At 39.1% G+C, this 20,054-nt stretch overlaps 1 pseudogene; it reads right to left on the reverse strand.

Annotated features, from left to right (window-relative positions):
* The window catches only part of LOC139729792 (receptor-type tyrosine-protein phosphatase T-like), a 63,742-nt pseudogene extending 43,995 nt beyond the window's left edge, over positions 1 to 19,747 (reverse strand).
* Positions 19,748 to 20,054: the final 307 nt, after the last annotated feature.

A 20,054-nucleotide genomic window follows, 5' to 3' on the forward strand; every position in this document is an offset into this window, starting at 1 on the left:
ATGAATATTCAAATATAAAGGTAAATCCTAGTTGGATATAAAATTGTTTTTCATTTATTTAGGTTTATTCATGTGGGTTGTAGGTGTAATATTTTATGTGTTGGGTGGGTGCGTTTTTTGTTATTGTGTGTTAAGATTTCTGTGTTATCTAAAATTAATCGATGAAATGTGTGTTGTTTTGCTGTTATTTGTGTTTCGTCTTGGAATGTGTGCTGTATGTACCTATGTGTAATCATATCTGGCACTTGAGCCATGAAAATGATCCAGTTTATTTGGATAATAAGTAGATGAAATGAATGAATGAATGAATGAATATTTCGGTTTAATTCAATTTATTTTCATATTTCTCAACGAAGGAATGTACATCAAATATAATAAAACATAGTGAATCATAATATCTGGCTTGGATGCACAGTAAATAAATGTAAACATATAAAACATATAAAACATAACGGTCAATCATCGTACGTTTGGCTCAATGTATAACGCTAAAGAAATATGATGGAACCTACTTAAAAGCGAGCTTGTTAAGCGTAGGTCCCAAATTCTGAACAGAGTGTAAGATACAGATGAGGAGCACGGATGCAACGTAGGACCAAAATAAAGAAAAACACAAATGAAAAGCAAAAATACCCGGGGCAATAACATAATCTTCTCAATACAAATAGTGATAGATATTATACAAACAACCACGTTCTGCAGACGTGAAAGCAGTTGATTTAGCCGTGTTGACGATATAGTGTAATAATACGATTTGAATAATGTTGAAAAAAGAACAACTCGACATGCGAGTCCTCGAAAGAGACACGGGAAGTCTAAAGAGTAAACATACAAATACTAACATTCAAAAAAGAATTAGAATTAGAATTACCAGCCAGTATAGCACTGAGATGAATACAATAAGTCAGCTGTTCACGCGTTGCGAAGTCTTAGGGTACGAAAAAGGGTACTGGAGGAATTTAAGAGCGCAAACAGAGAGGCTTAATTTATTTGAATGACAACAGCCAACACAGCAGCAAAGGGCACATAAATAATAACCAGTTGCAAACAAATTGAATCACCTAAAAATCAGTTGGAAACAAATTGAATCACCTGAAGCTATCATATGAGCTGATCTGTCCTCTCTTCAACATACATGTGCATACCATTATGATATACACAATCAAACCTTGGTACCTCTAGTGGCCACTTGTCTAGAGTGGCCAGCTGCCATATGCAGCTACTGAAGAATCTCCCCTGCCCCCCCCCCCCCCCCCCCCCCCCCACAAGAAAAGCCACGTTAAAGACCAAGTGTAAAAGGTCCACCAAAAACTCCAAATTACTGTTTCCGGCAGTAGACTTTAATCTGTGTACAATAATTGACAGTACAGACAGTACTTCTCTATTCTGACCTGCAGAAGGCGTACCCGATAAGAGTTATTTTCTGCTTTTCAGCCATGCTGGTCATGCATGGCGAACAGTTCAGGTCCACTGCTGTCTTCACTTGCTATAGTGTTTTATAGTAATGAACTTGTGAAATGTCTGACAACCTGTCTAAAGCGGCCACATGTTTTTTATTTGCCCCTATTAGCGTTTTGCCAAGGCTAAAAGAATGGAGGCAATCGACGTGAGCTAGAGGGCCTTGACAAAAGGCTAGGCCCCTACGTAATTTTTGACTGTATGTCACATGTATCAGAACCAGTTGGTTGCTGACGGGCTTCAAAGCTCCCTCAATCATGCCACACTTGCAATTAATGTATAGTACCTTCGTTATCGAAGATGGAGGTGTGGTACTTGAAGGTAAATTCAAGGTCAATTCGAGACCTTTCTTCACAGGACAATGTTTCTGAGTGTATGTATTTGTTTTACGTGTATAAACAGTTGTGCATAACGTTTTGTCGAGTGTACGCATATTGTCTGTGCTGTATAGGCCTACATAGCAGGGCCAGCGATACATTTTGAAAAGTGTGTGTGTGGGGGGGGGGGGGGCAGATTGTTTATATTTCTGGTGTCACTTCCAGGTTTCATCTCCTAACAAGCAAAACAAAACAAAAAGGGGTGGCTTCAGCGCAATTATCTGGTGCCATTTACGGTACTTGTATCGGCTGGCTAGCAAAAAAGAGTAAAAAACAAACAAGCAAACAAAAGCATGTTTTTCACTTCCCCCCCCCCAAAAAAAAAAAAAAAAAAATGGAGGGAAGGGGGCGGTTGGGGAAGTGGTTAGACCCTATGCATTCCTATGCATTATGAAAAAAAAAAACAGCCCCCATCCGGCTGCCCTGTAGGCTATATAGGCTGTAGGCTATATGCCCTGTAGGCCCATCTGTGTCTGCATATCATGGGCGTAAATCCCGGGGGGGGGGGGGATGATATATCCCCCCTGAAATGGAGGAGGGGGATGGCCTGTACAATCATCCCCCCTGAATTTGAGAAAAAAATGGAGGAAGCAGAAATGTGATTGTATAAATTTTGGCATATTGCATGACGTTCGTACGCCCGCCTTCAGACAGGTAACAGAGCTGAACAGTATTCTATCTTGTAGGATAATGTATACATAATTTTCTCGAGCGCTCGCTCGCTTCGCTCGCTCGCGAAGAAAGTAATATCGACATAGGGTATGGTCCAGACGTTGACAACATCAAATAGCATACGCTTACATGTAAACATGCTATGACACGAGCAACTCGGGACCATCTGCAAATTATGTACGAAAACAAACAAACAAACAAACAAACAAACAATAACAAAAACTATAATTGAACCCCCCTACATTTCCTGAATTATTCCTGAAACGATGATGACTCTGATACATCTATCTCGGAGAATCTATCTCGGGGGGGGGGGGGGGGCAAAGGGGCATTTGCCCCGCCCCTACGGAAATGTTGGGGCAGACAAATCATTTGTCCGCCAAGTAATTCCCGAGACGAGTACAAATCTCGAACTTTCTTTATGGAAAATTGTCCAACTACCGCCAGAACTATGTACCGGATCGTTGAATTGCAATCGTAAAAACGTAAAAGCTCCGCTACTGGGTCCCTTTCGATAGACTTTGTACACTTTTGAGATACTGAGTCCCTTTCGATGGACTTTGTACACTTTTGAAATTGACGTATTTCCGTACATATATATTTTATCAAAGAGTGTGCAGCAGATCTTTCACTTTATACAAAAGCTCCCTCATATGCAGAGGCGTCGATGGAGGGGGATGGTTCCCCAATAAAAGTATTGGGGACGAACATATCATTTTGCTCCTCCTCGTAACTCCCGAGATGTGGAAATGTTTTTACTTTTTTGACAGAAAACTGTCTAAATATTTCACCCAAATATGGCTGAATTTCAATTCTGAAAATACAAAATCTCCCTCGCGTAAGAGGGGGATAGGCCTAACCCCTTCCATGCCCTCCCCGTTCAGTCCTTTCTACTTAATACACTTTAGATTGACAGATTTTAAAATGTTTCATCTAAAGTGTGCACCAGGTCTGTTACTTCAGTTTAAAAAAACTGCAAATGTTCCGGGGGTGGGAGGAGATATCTAAATACTGTCAATTAAGGGATGGTCAACCCCCCCCCCCAAAAAAAAAAAGAAAGAATAATTACACTTCTGGGATTGAAATTTTCCCGGATTACATCATAAATGTGTTTACGAGATATTTTCATCTGAATTCTAAAAATGAAAAAGCACCCTCTTATGCAGGGGCGTCGATCCTGGAGGACGAGGAGCGCGGACGGGGGAAGAGGGGAGGGACAAACATATCATTATGATCCCCAGTGATTCCCGAAATGAGGAAAATTTTCTTGCGTTTTTTGATAGAAAACTGGAAGGGTGGTGTCAGCACTCGCCCACGCCTTCTCCTTGCTCGCCCGTCCCCCCCCCCCCCGCCCCTATGCATACAAGTAGACTGTGGTTACACTTTGAACATAGACAGTTTTCCAAATATGCCACAAAATGTGTGCACCAAAACGTTTAAATGCGATCAGAAAATACAGAATCTCCCTCGTGTATAGGAAGGGGAAATGGGGATTAGGGCTTATCCCCTTCCACCTTCTCTGACTGACAAATTTCCAGGTATTCCAACAAAAGTGTGCACCAGATTGTTGAATTTCAGATCTAAAACTGAAAAAAAAAAAGCTCCCTCGAATATGGGAGACGTATCTTGCCACCCTCCCATTGCTTGGTCCCCTCTATAGACTTAGCATACTTTGGGGAATGACAATTTCCGAATTTCCCACGAAAAGTATGCTTCAGATCGCTTTATTTCAATTCTAATAACGCAAAAGCTCCGTCTTGTGTTTCCCCTCCCACACCCTCCCCCAAGCTCTACCTCACTAGACTTTGTACATGTAACACAAAGATGGCGCACACTCTGAATAAGAGCTAAATTCCATGATTTTAACACTTCCCTGAAAACAACGGCGTAGCCAGGATTTAATCTTATGGGGGGCGGTTAGTCTGCGAGGGAGCGAAGCGACCGAGCCCGAGCGAGCGGAGCGAGCGGGGGGGGGGGAGGGTGTGGGAGGGGGGTGTCCCCCCTCCCACGTGAGAACTTTTTGCATTTTGATGTTGTAAATGGTGCAATTTGATGCATGTTTTTGCGCGTTTTATCGACGTGAAACAGTCCCACTTGTTTAAGGTAGCAGTATATTTTGATGTAGATTGTCATTGAACAATTTGCCTATAAAATGCTACAATTTAAATATGCTTCTTGTATTAATTCTTTTCACTGAATATCATGAACGCGACTGAACCCGAGAGAGCGGAGCGAGCGAAGGGGGAGGGGAGGGTGTGGGAGGGGGTGTCCCCCCTCCAACGGTAAGAACTTTTTGCATTTTGATGTTGCAAATGGTGCAATTTAATGCATGATTTTGCGCGTTTTATCGACGTGAAACAGTCCCACTTGTTTAAGGTAGCAGTTTATTTTGATGTAGATTATCATTGAACAATTTGCCTATAAAATGGTATAAGTTAGATACACTTCTTGTATTAATTCTTTTCACTAAATATCATGAACGCAACTGAACCCGAGCGAGCGGAGCGAGCGAAGGAATGGGGTGGGTGTGGGAGGGGGGTGTCCCCCCTCCCACGGTGAGAACCTTTTGCATTTTGATGTTGCAAATGGTGCAATTTGATGCATGTTTTTGCGTGTTTTAACGAGTTGAAACAGTCCCACTTGTTTAAGGTTGCAGTATATTTTGATGTAGATTATCATTGAACAATTTGCCTATAATATGGTACAATTTAAATACACTTCTTGTATTACTTCTTTTCACTGAATATCATGAACGCGACTGAACCCGAGAGAGCGGAGAGAGCGAGGGGGGAGGGGAGGGTGTGGGAGGGGGTGTCCCCCTCCCACGGTGAGAACTTTTTGCATTTTGATGTTGCAAGTGGTGCAATTTGATGCATTTTTTTGCGTGTTTTAACGAGTTGAAACAGGCCCACTTGTTTAAGGTTGCAGTATATTTTGATGTAGATTATCATTGAACAATTTGCCTATATAATGGTATAAGTTAAATACACTTCTTGTATTAATTCTTTTAACTGAATATCATGAACGCGACTGAACCCGGACGAGCGGAGCGAGCGAGGGGGGAGGGGGGGGGGGGTGTCCCCCTCCCACGGTGAGAACTTTTTGCATTTTGATGTTGCAAATGGTGCAATTTGATGCATGTTTTTGCGTGTTTTAACGAGTTGAAACAGTCCCACTTGTTTAAAGTTGCAGTATATTTTAGTGCAGATTATTATTGAACAATTTGCCTATAAAATGGTATCATTTAAATAATCTTCTTGTATTAATTCTTACACTGAATATCATGAACACTGTCTGTTCAGCAGTCAAACAGAAAAAGCATGCACACGAGGGTGTGGATGGGGGCATATTCCCTCCCACACGAAGGTGATTTTGCGTTTTCAGACCTGAAATTCAGCGATCTGTTGCAAATTTTTGGTGCAATACTTTTTCATCGAAGTGATAAAATCACGGAATTTAGCTCTTATTCCGAATGTGCACCATCTGTGTGTATGTATAAAGTCTAGTGGATGAGGTAGAGCTTAGGGGAAGGGGGATTCCTCCTCCCGCTCGCGGAGCTTTTGCGTTTTTAGAACTGAAATACAGCGATCTGGGTATAGCCACAGTCTACTTCTATGCATGGCGGAAGGGGGGGGGGGGGGGGCGGGCGAGCAGGGAGAAGGCGTGGGCGAGTGTTATCCCCACCCTTCCCCACCCTTGGAGCTTTTGCCTTTTTATGGTTGAAATTGAGATATCTCGTCTACGCATATTTGATGGAATCAACATTTGGGAAATCACACACACACACACACACACACACACACACAAAACTGATGGGGGGGGGGCTGAGGGAGGAAAGGGTCGATTAAAAGGGGAAATTCCCCTTATACATGAGGGAACCTTGAGTTTTCGGAATATAAGTGATAAGTCTTGTGCACTCAGAATTATTCATAATTTTTTGTAAATCTAAAAAGTGTACTAAGCTAGGGAAAGAGGCACAGAGGGGGAGGGTTTGGGAGGGGGTATCCCCCTCCCAAGCACGAGAGATTTTGCATATTTTGCATTGAAATTCAACGATCTGGTGCACACTTTGAGTGAAATATTCAAAAAAAAAAATCTTATTTGATGAAAGGTTGCAAAGGAGACCCGCTTCATGTGCATGCATACAGTATACACGCATTTTTTTTTTCCGCCTCCCAAATCCCCGGTCCAAATCTTAGGGGGGGGGGGGGGGCGATCGCCCCCATCGCCCCCCCCCCCCCCCCCCCCCGGCTACGCCAGTGCCTGAAAAAGGCCCTATTTATTTCTTCAATTATTATTTTTGGGCTCGGTCGCGTTCAAGACATTCAGTGGAAGAAATAATACAAGAATTTTATTTAAATGATACCATTAAAGGCAAATTGTTCAATAATAATCGACATCGAAATATTCTGCTACCATATACAAGTGGGACTGTTTCAAGTCGATAAAAAACGTAAAAACATGCATCAAATTGCACCATTTACAGCATTAAAATGCAAAAGTTCTCACCATGATCCCCTCCCACACCCTCCCCCTCCCTCCCTTGCTCGCTCGGGCTCGCTCGGGCTCGGTCGCGTTCATGAAATAAGTGTAAGAGTTAATACAAGAAGTTAATTCACCAAATGATACCATTTTATGCCAAATTGTTTTAGAATAATCGACATTAAGATACTAGTATATTGCTACCTTAAACAAATGGGACTTTCAAGTCGACAAAACGCGCAAAAATATGCATCAAATTGCACCATGTACAACATCAAAATGCAAAAAGTTCTCACGTGGGAGGGGGGACACCCCCCTCTCCCTCGCTCGCTCGGGCTCGGTCGCGTTCATGATATTAAGTGTTAGAATTAATACAAGAAGTTTATTCAAATGATACCATTTTATACCGACATTGTATAATAATCATCGACATCAAAATATATTGCTACCTTAAACAAGTGAAACTGTTTCAAGTCGACAAAACGCGCAAAAACATGCATCAAATTGCACCATGTACAACATCAAAATGCAAAAAGTTCTCACTGTGGGATGGGGAACAACCTCCTCCCACCCCTCGCTCACTCCGCTCGCTCGGGCTCGGTCGCGTTCATGGTCTTCAGTGTAAGAATTAATAGAAGAAGTTTATCTAAATGATACAATTTTATAGGCAAAATTGTTCAATAATAATCTACATAGAATGTACTGCTACCTTAAACATGTGAGACTGTTTCAAGTCGATAAAACACGCAAAAAAAAAAATGCATCAAATTGCACCATTTACAACATCAATATGCAAAAAGTTCTCACTGTCGCTTCGCTTCCTCGCATCTAACCGCTCCCCCTAAGATCAAATACTGGCTACGCCGGTGATAGGCCCCACTATTTAGTAGGCCTTCACAGTGATGTCGCACAGGCGGAGCAAGAGCTGAAATACCACGATGTAGTCATTCAATTATCTATGAATATTTCTTTTTCTTACTAGTTTTTTGATAGGAAATAAATCCCAGATTTTACCAAAAGTGTGCACCAGATCGCTGAATTTCAGGTCTGAAAATGCAAAATCTTCCTCTTGTGGGAGAGGGGATACCCCCTCCTACACCCTCCCCCCGCTAGGTCGCTCCGCTCCTTCGCACAAATATTCCAACTCCCAAGTCCCTCCCCCACCCACCATCATTAAAACGGCTGCGCTACGTTTTTGAAAGGGGGGGGGGGGAGGGTATCAAACTCGCCCGTCAGTCAAGAAGAAAGAACATCAAAAGACAAGAGAAACAACAACAAAAAAGTCTTCATACTTTTAAAGGAGACCTCCGGATGATTTTCAGATTTTTACATTTGAACAACTATAAATTAGTTATACTGAGGACAGAGTTTCAGAATTTATGATAAATGGGATGAAGAATAAGAATATTCTCCAAATTTAGAACAAATTGCAATGAACAAGGATGATGGCAGAGTCACCATAAGAATGCATGACTTGGATCTCAAGGAAGCAGAACAAAAGAAGAAGGCATGCATGGATTATACATAGGTGAACTCGCAAGCAAGCGGTATTGTAATGGAACTACACTGCTACATTTCTGAAATATGTGAGCCTCCTATGTCATCATCCTTGTTCAGTGTAATTTGTTTAACATTTTTCAAAGTATTGTTTCTCTGCTCAAGAACCACAATAAATTCCACAAATCTATACATGGAGGTGTCGATTTATGTACTACATGACGTGAAATTATGAAAATCGTCTGGAATGCCCCTTTAAGGTCCGATTTTCCTCCGAAAGTCGGCTGACAGGTTAAAAAAAACCCAAACAAACACAAACAAGGGCAAAAAGTCTTCATATTTTTGCTGCCACTTCCCTCCCACTTTGCATGCAAAAGAGTGGGACATTCGATCCCTGTGAAGTGTGTGTCTGTGTGTGTGTGGGGGGGGGGGGAAAGGGTCCAAGCTTCTCTCTCCCCCCCCCCCCCCTCCCCCAAGGGCTGCGCCGGTCTGGTTATGGGCTTGTAATCTAGCCTGGCGCACTGTACCCATTACACTCCATTGTATGCTCTGATTTTGAATAATGTAGTATTGGTATTTGTGATTGAAGCCGAATAAGTTATGATAATAATAATAGTAATAATAATAATAACAATTATAATAATAATAATAATAATAATAATAATGATAATGATATACTGTATAATAACAACAACAACAATAATAATAATAATAGCATTAACATGCGCAGTGCTGAGACACAACACAGACCCAACAGTACAAAGTTACATAGATAAGCGCGTTTACATCACAATACAGAACAAGCATCAAGTGAACTGCAATCTGGCACAAATCTATTGATAAGACATTTCAGTTTCCAACAGACGAACCTTGGGAATAGCAAACCTTATTTCGTTTTCTGGAGATACAAATCACAAGGCTCGACAATAAAACTAATTTGATTTTGAATGAAACATTTCCGAATAACACCAGAAATATTCAGATGAACTTAACCGTTTTCCATTTTTGTCGATCCCACCGGAGGTGTGGGGGAGATTAAGGGATCGCCTGCAGCGTCTGTCCGTCCGTCGTCCGTCCGTAACGCTACAAAAACTTGAATAACTCTCTACTGAGGACTTCAATTTCACTCAAATTTGGATGGAAGAGTGATTTATACAAAGTTACACATTTTACCAAACATGAAGGTCATGTCAAGGTGAAAGGTCACAGGCAGAGGTCAATGAATTGTAGAGGCCAATGTTAAGTTTTTACGGCGCGTTTCAATAATGGCTAACTTTTGATGTAGGGCCTATATGTCTGTTTGTGACCAAAACTTGGATGGTAGATGTTCCTTGGGAGTTGAAGGTCACCACTAGGTCAAAGATCACATACAGGGGTCAACGAACTTTTAGGGCCCATTGTTAAGTTTTTACGGCGTGTTTTGATTATAGTTCATAACTTTTGATCCCTATGTCTGTTTGTGATCAAACTTGGCTGGTAAATATAGTGTCCCTTGGGGAGTTGAAGTCATCACAAGGTTAAAGGTCACAGACAGGGGTCAACGAACTTTTAGGGCCCAATGTTAAGTTTTTACAGCGCGTTTTGATTATGGCTCATAACTTTTGATCCCTTTGTCCGTTTGTGACCAAACTTGGATGGTAAATGTCTCTTGGGGAGTTAAAGGTCACCACAAGGTCAAAGGTCATAGGCGGGTCAATGAACTTCCAGGAGTTAGAAAAACATTAATTTCTTCTACGCGAATGGGCGAGACACAATTTGACACTTGCCTTGTTGGTTAAACGGGTGCTGTTCGTTATTCCGAAGGTTGGCTATTCCGAAGGTTCGTTATTCCGAAGGGTCGTTAATCCGAAACACGCAAATTTCCTATACCTACAGGTTCGTTAATCCGAAAATGAAATAGGGTTCGTTAATCCGAAAATTTGTGTCGTTATTCCGAAGGTTCGTTATTCCGAAGATTGGTTAATCCAAAAATGAAATTCGAAACAATGAAACTTCGGAATAACGAATCTTAGGAATAGAGAGCCTTCGGAATAACGAACCTTCGGAATAACGAGCTGTAACCGGTTAAACGAACATCCATGTACATTTTATATAAATTTGTATTTCAGAATGTCAACCTTCAGAATAAAGAAGACTACTCATTCAGAATATATATATATATGTATGTATATATATATATATATATATTTAAACATGTTGCAAATTCAGGTATTGGTTCCAATATAAAATCAAGAAATAAGTAATGCATTGTTTCGCCAATAAAGAATGAGTTTATTGTAGTCGAATTTTCGGTGGCCTCCATCTTCTTCCCCGTCGAGACTCCTCAAGAAGGTGGAGGCCACCGAAAATTTGAGTACAATAAACTCATTCTTTATTGGCGAAACAATGCATTACTAGTTTATTTCTTGATTCTACATATATATATATATATATATATATGTACACATTTGTGATATATTTCAACTCTACACGCGCACTTCCATCACTGGCCCAGTTTGCTATTGCTCTGTCAATTTAGTACATTGTGGATCGAGAGTACTATCAAGGTGTACTGATTGTAGCCATGAACAGCCTCACAGAGAATGATTCCTTACTTGTATCACAGTTGATTCCTTGTCTTCCCGTGTCACAAGAACACCCAAATGGATCAGGCAGGCAGAACTGAAAAGGACTACACTGGCCAGGAGGATCAGTATCTTGGTATGTACATCTGAACTCACAATTTGGTCCAAATCGATTCCCACCATTGGTTCTGCAAACTGTTCAACAGATTAATATTCTTAATTGAATGTAATCAAATCACTGAACGTGCACTCGAGACACTGTGAAGAGTTCCAGCACGTTTATTTTCATCTTTCACTTCACATCTTTTCATATACTAAGCAAAATACAAACAAGCAAAATACAAAATGTGACATAAAGTGTTTTATTACAAGAAAACTAGTCACATATGTATATATTAAATATATATATATATATATATATATATATATATATATATACATGTGAAATGTGAAGAAACAGCAAAAACAAAGCTTGTAACAGCAGGTTCCAGAAAAAAATATCGATGTAAATTTGTTTACATGGAAATAGGACACAAAAGTACTAATGACGAAACTATTCATGAAAGTTAAATTGGCAAGGTACAATCGGCATTAGAAGTAGAAGAAAAGAGAAATAAAAAGGAAAAAAGGAAGAGAATAAGAACTGGTAGAGAAAATAGATACACAAGTATACGAGCACATATTATCTATACAATCAAGTTCATAACGATTTCGAAGTATAAGTACAACAGTGTAGTGATTACATAGGATCATGGACACCGAAACCAGGAGGTAGGGCAGACGTACACTTTAAATTGATCCGCCATGCAGTGAAAGAGGATAATGTAAACCAACAAATTACATGAATCCAACCAGGCAAATTATACTCACTAAGTAGCATTATTTTGAGACTTTGTTCGAAAGTGAACAGAAAAGAACATTCGAGAATTCTGGAATCCAGAATCATTCCAGAATTTGGGTCAATTGAAATCAAATAATTAAGGAAAAAGTTTGCGAGTACTTGGAAAGTGAAATGAATCTTTTTGTTTTCTTGGATAAGCATGAACCGAATAGTTTTTCTGAAACATATATGGCTTAATATGTCAGACATGTCGTAGGCTGATAACTGATACATAAATGTGCCTATGTTTTATATAAAAAAAAACAACAAATCAGCAACCTTTAAGGAGTCTGTTTTCAAAGAAGAAATAATTTGTGTGAGAATAAAAAGCAGCTCGGATGGCTTAACGAATAACCCATTAAAAAAAAAAATCTTCTCAATTTATGATTTTGCACAATTCCCCCGGTTATATCGTTATTTCGAAGGTTCGTTATTCCGAAGGTTCTTTGGTCCGAAGGTTCGTTATTCTAAAGGTTCGTTATTCCGAAGGTTCGTTAATCCGAAAACGAAATAGGGTTTGTTATTCCGAAGGTTCATTAATCCGAAAATGAAATAAGGTTCGTTATTCTGAAGGTTCGCTAATCCGAAAATGAAACAAAGCTCGTTGTTCCCACGGTTCGTTACGGACCCTATCACTTCGGATCAACGAACCTTGGGAATGACGAACCCTATTTCATTTTCGGATAAACGAACCTTCGGAGTAACAAACCCTATTTCATTTTTGGATAAACGAGCCTTCGGAATAGCGAACCCTATTTCATTTTCGGATTAACGAACCCTTGGAATAACGCCACAAATGTTCGGATTAACGAACCCTTTTACATTTTCGGAATAACGGACCTTCGGAATAACGAACAGCACCCATTCCCCCAGGCAAGTACACGCAGTGTACACCGTAATTCAGATAGTCCAGAACAAGCGTGAATATAATGTTTGTTTGTTTTTCAAAATAAAGTTAAGAACACCACATTATTATACTGTTTGCAACTAATTCCTGAATATTTATGAAATGTTCATGACTAAGTAGGTATTGCTCTGTTAAAAAAAAAGAATGTCAATGAGAAGCTATACTGTAGTGTCCACTCTGTGTGTCTTGTGTATGTAAACAAGCATCCATTGATGTGTTGATCATCCAAAAAATGTGTTTGCAGATATTAGATTATAATAAAAAATAAAATAACAGGACATTTATATTGCGCAGCTACTATAATGATATACTCTACTGCGCATGATTACGAAAATTACCGAACGGTTACGAAAATTACCGAACGGGAGATGGGGTGGGATCCCCCTCCCAAGCTAGAGAGATTTTACATTTTCAAAATTGAAATTTAGGAATCTGATGCACACTTTGAATAAATATTTGGGCAATTTTCTATTTTTCTATTTCAGGAATTATTGTCCCCTCCCCCACCTCCAGGATTGATTTTCCTGCAAACGAGGGAGCTTTTGCATTCTAATAAAAGAAAAGCAAATGAAAACATCTCGTTAACACGTTTTTGATTGAATTGGAAAGCTGTCGATCTCAAAAGAGTACTAAAGTTTTGAAAGGGAAACCATTTTTTTTTAGGCTGAAGTTACAGACCTGGTGCACACTTTAGATAAAACATTTGGAAATCTTTCACTCTAAAAGTCTATAGGAAAAGGACAGAATGGGGGAGGGAGAAGAGTATCCTGCGCAAGAGAAAATTGTACAATTTCAGAATTAAAATCCAGCCATCTGTTTCACTCTTAGGATAGAATATTTGGACAAGTTTCTTTAAAAAAAACACAGAGAATTTTCACATCTCGGGAATTATGGGGGGGGGGGGAAGAAACAAAAAAATATGTCCCCCCCCCCCCGCCCCGCGTCGTCCAGGATCGATGCCCCGCATACGAGGGAACTTTTTTCATTTTTCGAATTCAGATGAAAATTACTTTCGGGGAAACAGTTGGAAATTAGTCATTCTTAAGTGTACTAGGTCTATAGGAAAAAGGACCGAATTGGAGAGGGTGTGGAAGGGGGCATCCCCCTCTCAAAGTTGAAATTAAGATCATTATGTCGTGTATGTTATTGATGGAATATTTTGGAAATTGCCAAAAAAAAAATGCATTAAATCTGATATTGGGGAACTGAGCGAGGAAAGGATTGATCAAAACGGGATATTCCCTTGTACTTGAAGGAACTTTTGGTGTTTTTTTTTTACAGTTTAAGTGATAAATCTTGTGTACTCAGGATTATTCAGATTTTTTTTGTCAATCTGAAAATTTACTAAGGTTATGGAAAAGGGAAAATGTTATAACGATCTGGTGCACACTTTGAGTGAAATATTGAAAAAATATAATCTTACTCGATGAGAGGTTGAAGGGAGCTACTCCATGCACAAGCATTATACAGTAATACACACATTTTTTTTTTCGTCTTCCAAATCCCCGGTCCCATCGCCCCCCTCCCTCGCTATACGGCGGTGCTAAAATATACCCCTTTGCTCTTAAAATTGGGAATTCCTATGTGGTACAGAAGACCACCTGAGTGTGTGTGTGTGTGGGGGGGGGGGGGTTGTTTGCAAGTGTTTACAAACCTAGACGAAACCTATAATTTGCTACTTTGGGTGTACTCACATATGTGAGGTATAATGCTCTCTTTAGTCTGTGTTTCTTTATGGTTGGTACCCAGGGACTGTGCTCGGGTAGTACTAGTATGAATATCCATAACGGTAACCCCAGATATTTGAGGGTTGTAAGAAACTACTTTATATGTCATCAATAACTTTGAATTTGCTTGGTGACATGGCATAACTGTAAAAAAATGTATATTTCTTTAAAAAATAATTTGTGTCAGGATTTTTTTTTCTACAAGATGAATAATTTTAGAAGATTCTCCCATTGAACACTTTTAATTATTATATAATTATAACACATGAAAGATTTTTCATGTAGATCCACTACTTCATTATTTTGAAACCATTTAAAGGTCTTGAAAGGGCAGCACGAAGCTGCGTTCGTAAGAGAAATTTCAAGAATTTGAATAATTACGCAGTACCCGCTGAATGCTATAAGGACTAGAAACAGCACTTGCTGTCAGGCGGAAGCTCGGTGTCCTACAGGAGATGACGCCTGTCCTTAGACCAGGAGGTCGGAGGTTCGAATCCTGCTCGGGTACGTACGCCCATTATCTCTTTTATCATGGCTACTATACTAAAACACTGATCAATTCAATGCTATTTACGTCGATGTATGGCAATTTGTCAATCAGTTGCATAAAACTTCTCGACGGACAGCTGACGGAAGAATTTCATGAATATGCATAAGATTCCATTGATCAATTTCCTAAATTTTATTTAAGTTTGATCAAACTTTCATAATTCTGTCACTTGACGATGAAATTGGCTTCTCCTTAGTTTATTAAGATATAATATCCATTTACATCTAAATCTTCATAAAGTCGGAACTAAAATCCTATATCTTCCGTACAGTATGGCTGTTTCGGTATACTGTAGAAGTATTTATTCAAACAAGGTGTATAAAATGTACTTACTCTCCAAACAATTTTGGTCCTTTGAAATTGTTTGGACAAATACACCTGCCAGTCTCATCATCACATACTCCATCATTGTAGCATTTGTCACAGATTCTGATGCAGTCAGGGGGCCCCCATTTTCCTGCTGGACAATCTATGAATAACAGAAAACTAGAGTCATGCAAGTTGCAGCTGAATTTGACTTTGTCCCATAGAACTACACTACGACCGTGACATCCTATACAACTGCATGAATGATTAACCTGACTTCATTTTGTTCGTTACTTAATTGATTATTTCAACAGATAAATGTTAAAACCATTACTATAACATCCTCACTCACTAAAGTATACTGTTGTCACATTAAAAGTTCCTTAAATGTCATCAAAATGTTCTATCACTGATTTTATAACTTTATCTTGAAACAATCTATCCCATTACATAAAACAGGTATATTTTCTTTCCTGGTTTATCTAATTTTTCTTCATACGTGTGTTTGTTTTCATGTTGGATCATATTCTATTGAATGCTAATTGCTGTGTAATGCATTCTTTCACACGTAAACCTTGTTCCTTTATCATAATTTAGAAGCTTATTTACATTTTGCATTTCATAATGTCTGGCAAGGGCTAAATAAGAGGAAAATATGAGAAAAGAAAGAATGGTGAAATCTGCAGAAATGCAGGAAGTTTTCATGTCTAAAACATGAAAGGTGCGAAATGTTTTAATCCTCATCATTCAGCCTAGATGGGATTAAAAAGCGACATATATTGTGTATATTGTGTAGAAGATTGGCAACCTAACCATTAAACAAACAAGCAAACACCATAGCAAACCAAAATACGAGGGACAGGGATTTGTAATTTGTGTAGCCCAGAGGTTACACTATAGGGTATCATATTTTGAAATCGAAAGTGCTTATCACTATAATCCCACAGAATAAGACCCAATAAAATAACATATACATTCAGGATGCCAGTGTCCATTCTAATACATGGTTAGTTTCCTTCTTTTTTTTTAATCTGCAAGAAGGGAGGGGGGCTGGACTTTTCTGGTCTTCATACTTTTCATGATAATGGGAAAGGCAATCTGTGTAAACCCAAAACTGAGAAAGTTGTATTTTGACCATAATACCACTTCCATGATCTTTATTTAAACAGTGATACATGCTTGGTTAAACTCTGACACAGAAGCAGCCAGATTAAGAAACATAACATTAACAGAAATACATGCACATCTTGCTTTGAAAAAAAAAAATGTACCAATTCCTCTCTATTTTGTACTTTTATATTACTTTCACATCCAAACCTACCTTGGCCTGAATTACATGTACCGGTACATACCACGAACAATAAGTCTGTACAAGGCTCCCCTTCCTTGACTTCGCATGCCATGGTAGTGAATCTCATAGATGCCTTCATCCTCAGCCACTATTGGATTAGAGAATGTGAACATGTTGGTCGTCTGTCCTGACACACGATCTCCTCCATCTTTTCTCCAAACGGGGGTACCAGAACAACTACTTGTAGTTGTCATTTCAATCTCCACTCCTACGTCACCTACATTCACTGTACGGGTGAATCTCCCATCCACAGGCTCAAAGCAGGCTAATACATAGAAATAATAGTTTAGAATGCATCAATCATCAATACATCATGATTAGATATATCACACTTCCGTTCTAGAGTGGTATGCTCTTTCTTTCATACTGTTATTTGTCACCCACTTAATATCATGTTTAACTGTATTTACATCCCAAATCCATATTGGTAATCATTTATCTGATTTGAAAGAAAAAAAACAACAACAACAACAACAAACAAAAAACAAAACCCAACATTTACACGTAAATGTACATATGAACAAAGTTGCCCTTACAAGTTATTATATAAGATATGATTTAGAACTGTGCTCATCGAGGAGTGCCAATCATGTGCACAAGAATATTTTCCATATTCAATTGAGACCAAAAAAAAAAAAAGAAGAGAAAATAGATATTCGCAACAAAACAATATTGTTTTCTCCTTTTGCCAAATATATGTTAATAGCAGTCACTTTGCATCCTTAGCTTCTCTAGCTCTGAAGGGAGGGAATGGCAGCAAAAAAGATCTTCATAAGCTTTTACATCTAATTGGCCATTGTTATGGTAGTTGTAATTGTAAACAGTTAGACAAGATCTATCCAATTAAAGAGTTGTTACTTTATATCTGGGGTAAACTGCTGTTTTGATAATTATGTTTTCTTTAATACTATGTCATCTGTACACACCGGCAATACTATATCGTATCAGAAAAGTGAGGGCCAGAAAGCCTTCCCATATTATATAAGGAGCCTAAGCACTTTTCAAGCTGTAAATCGTGTAATTATTATTATCATTATTATTAACATTTATTTATTTATTCATTTATATACTTATTTGTATACTTATTTGGCCATACAATTGCGATATACAGTACAATGCCATGTAACATACATACAGGGCTATACATGTGTCGTATATTAAAATTAATGTTGTACAGCCTGCCTTAGCGGCCACCTGCTGTGTGCGACCACTGGATATTCCCTCCCGGTATAAAGAGCCATGTTAAAGATCCTGTGCAGATAAGCCACCTGTCTAACAGTGGCCACCAATCATGGTCTCCCTATGTAGTCTGTAGCTGCCAAAGACCCATACAGAGCAGCCAAGCCGATTGTCACGATGTGACTGAGAGTGTGAGTGTGGAATGTGTAAGACGCCATTGTTCAGGGCAAGCCATCATGTGGAAAATGGGGACAGCAGAAGAAAACAGCATATTATAGAAATTCAGAACCGGGCAAGCCAGGTAGAGAAAAATGGTCAGTATGAAAAGACAGTATAGAAGTTTAAAAGAGGGAGGCTCAGGTGAGCCAGGGTGGAATAACTAACTTAGGAAGGGAGGGCTGGTATGGAAGAAAGAATACATATTTAAAAAGGGGGGATAATTGGGAAAAGATAGGTTTAAAGCAAGAAGGGAGAAGTAGTTGGAAAGAAAGAGACATGTAAAAAAAGGGGAAAGCTAGTTGGAACCAGTTTAAGCACAGCAGAGGGTGGGATCTACATTAGAGGTGACAAGGAAAGTAGATTTGGAGGGGAAATCAGTTGGATATGAACATCTGTCAGAGAAGGACATGGTTATGCTCTTCTAACTCATTGGTCATACTGTTGGTAGGGGTAGAGAGGTAGCTGATCGGCCTACAACGCAGAGCTGCATTTCAGGCAGGAGAGTCATACCGCAGAAGCCCCATGCATAAGGGCATGGCACGCGCAAGACATGCCGCAGGCACTGACAACAGCTGAAGTCTCCTCACAATCTTTGGGTTTGAACACTAAATCAGACGTAAGTAATCGTCTAGCTATATAATTTTTTTTTCATATTCTGCATTTATTATTCTTATCTTTTTTTGGTTTATATAGATTTATCCTATGTTCGCTGGTTTATTATGTGATAAAGACCGCAGTGTGTTAAAGTATAGATAATGCTGTATGTCAGATTGAATATGTTGTACTATGGTAAAATAAAGTTTTATTTAGTTTGGCAGGAAGGCAGGCCAAGTCAGAAGGCGAATGATATATGTGGTATGTGTAAGTGGACAGTGATATTTGTGTATATAGTGTATTTTGTGTTTTTTTTTCTATGGTCATATTAGAAAAGTATAAACCAGGTTCTGTTATTTATAATTAAAATGAATTTTGTTAAGTAATAAGTCAGGATCGAAATTTGATTGCTGAATGATTTAAATGCTACAGTTATATTGTGAAATAATTGTTGAATTACAAGAGGATACAGTTTTAGTTACTTTTTTGTTGTGAGATGGTTCAAATAAGAGATAACAGGCAATGCTCATGTTGTAAGTGAGCATATGAACATTTAAATGGCATTGGCGTATTTCTAAAGTATATATATATATATATATATATATATGTGTGTGTGTGTGTGTGTGTGTGTGTGTGTGTGTGTATAGGTCTGTTGTAATGGTGTAAGAATTGATTAATATGGTATAATACAGGAGCATTATTGTCAGGTGTAGGGAAATACTGAACTGTGGTTCATGATGTATGGCTACTTTTTGAACAGGTAATACCATATAAGAGTTGCTTATAATATTCCCATACAGATCGCCACTGACGAGCTGAGCTCGACGGCATCTCTGTTAGCTTGAGGGCAATTCCCGCTAGCTCGACAGAAATCCCGTTACCTCGGTAGCCCTCCGGTGAACGCGACGACATTCCCGCCAGCCGGACATCATCCCCGTCAGCCGGACAATATCCCCGCCAGCCAAACGATATCCTTGCCAGCATGACGACATCCCCGTCAGCTGGATAAACCCGGGTCTAGGATTTATAGTAGGGTCTACTAATGACCGCATTAAATTTGCCCCTGAACGACGTTGTTACAATTGTGCAGATACAGAAGAAATTGTATTATGTGGATTTTTTTTTGTGGGAAATTATCGTAAATATGCATATTTCTTTTTTTATTTTGTTACTGGATTTTTGTTGGAAAAGTAAATAGCATAATAAGCTGCATTTCACCGAGTGACCTAGCGTATTATTTACAGTGTGTCTCATTATAACAGAACCTGACTATCGTCAGTCGTAGACAGTA

Source organism: Diadema antillarum, unplaced genomic scaffold (assembly GCF_040938485.1).
Source record: "Diadema antillarum isolate AM-2024a unplaced genomic scaffold, OU_Dant_1.0 seq00000264_RagTag, whole genome shotgun sequence".
Taxonomy (NCBI): Eukaryota; Metazoa; Echinodermata; class Echinoidea; order Diadematoida; family Diadematidae; genus Diadema; species Diadema antillarum.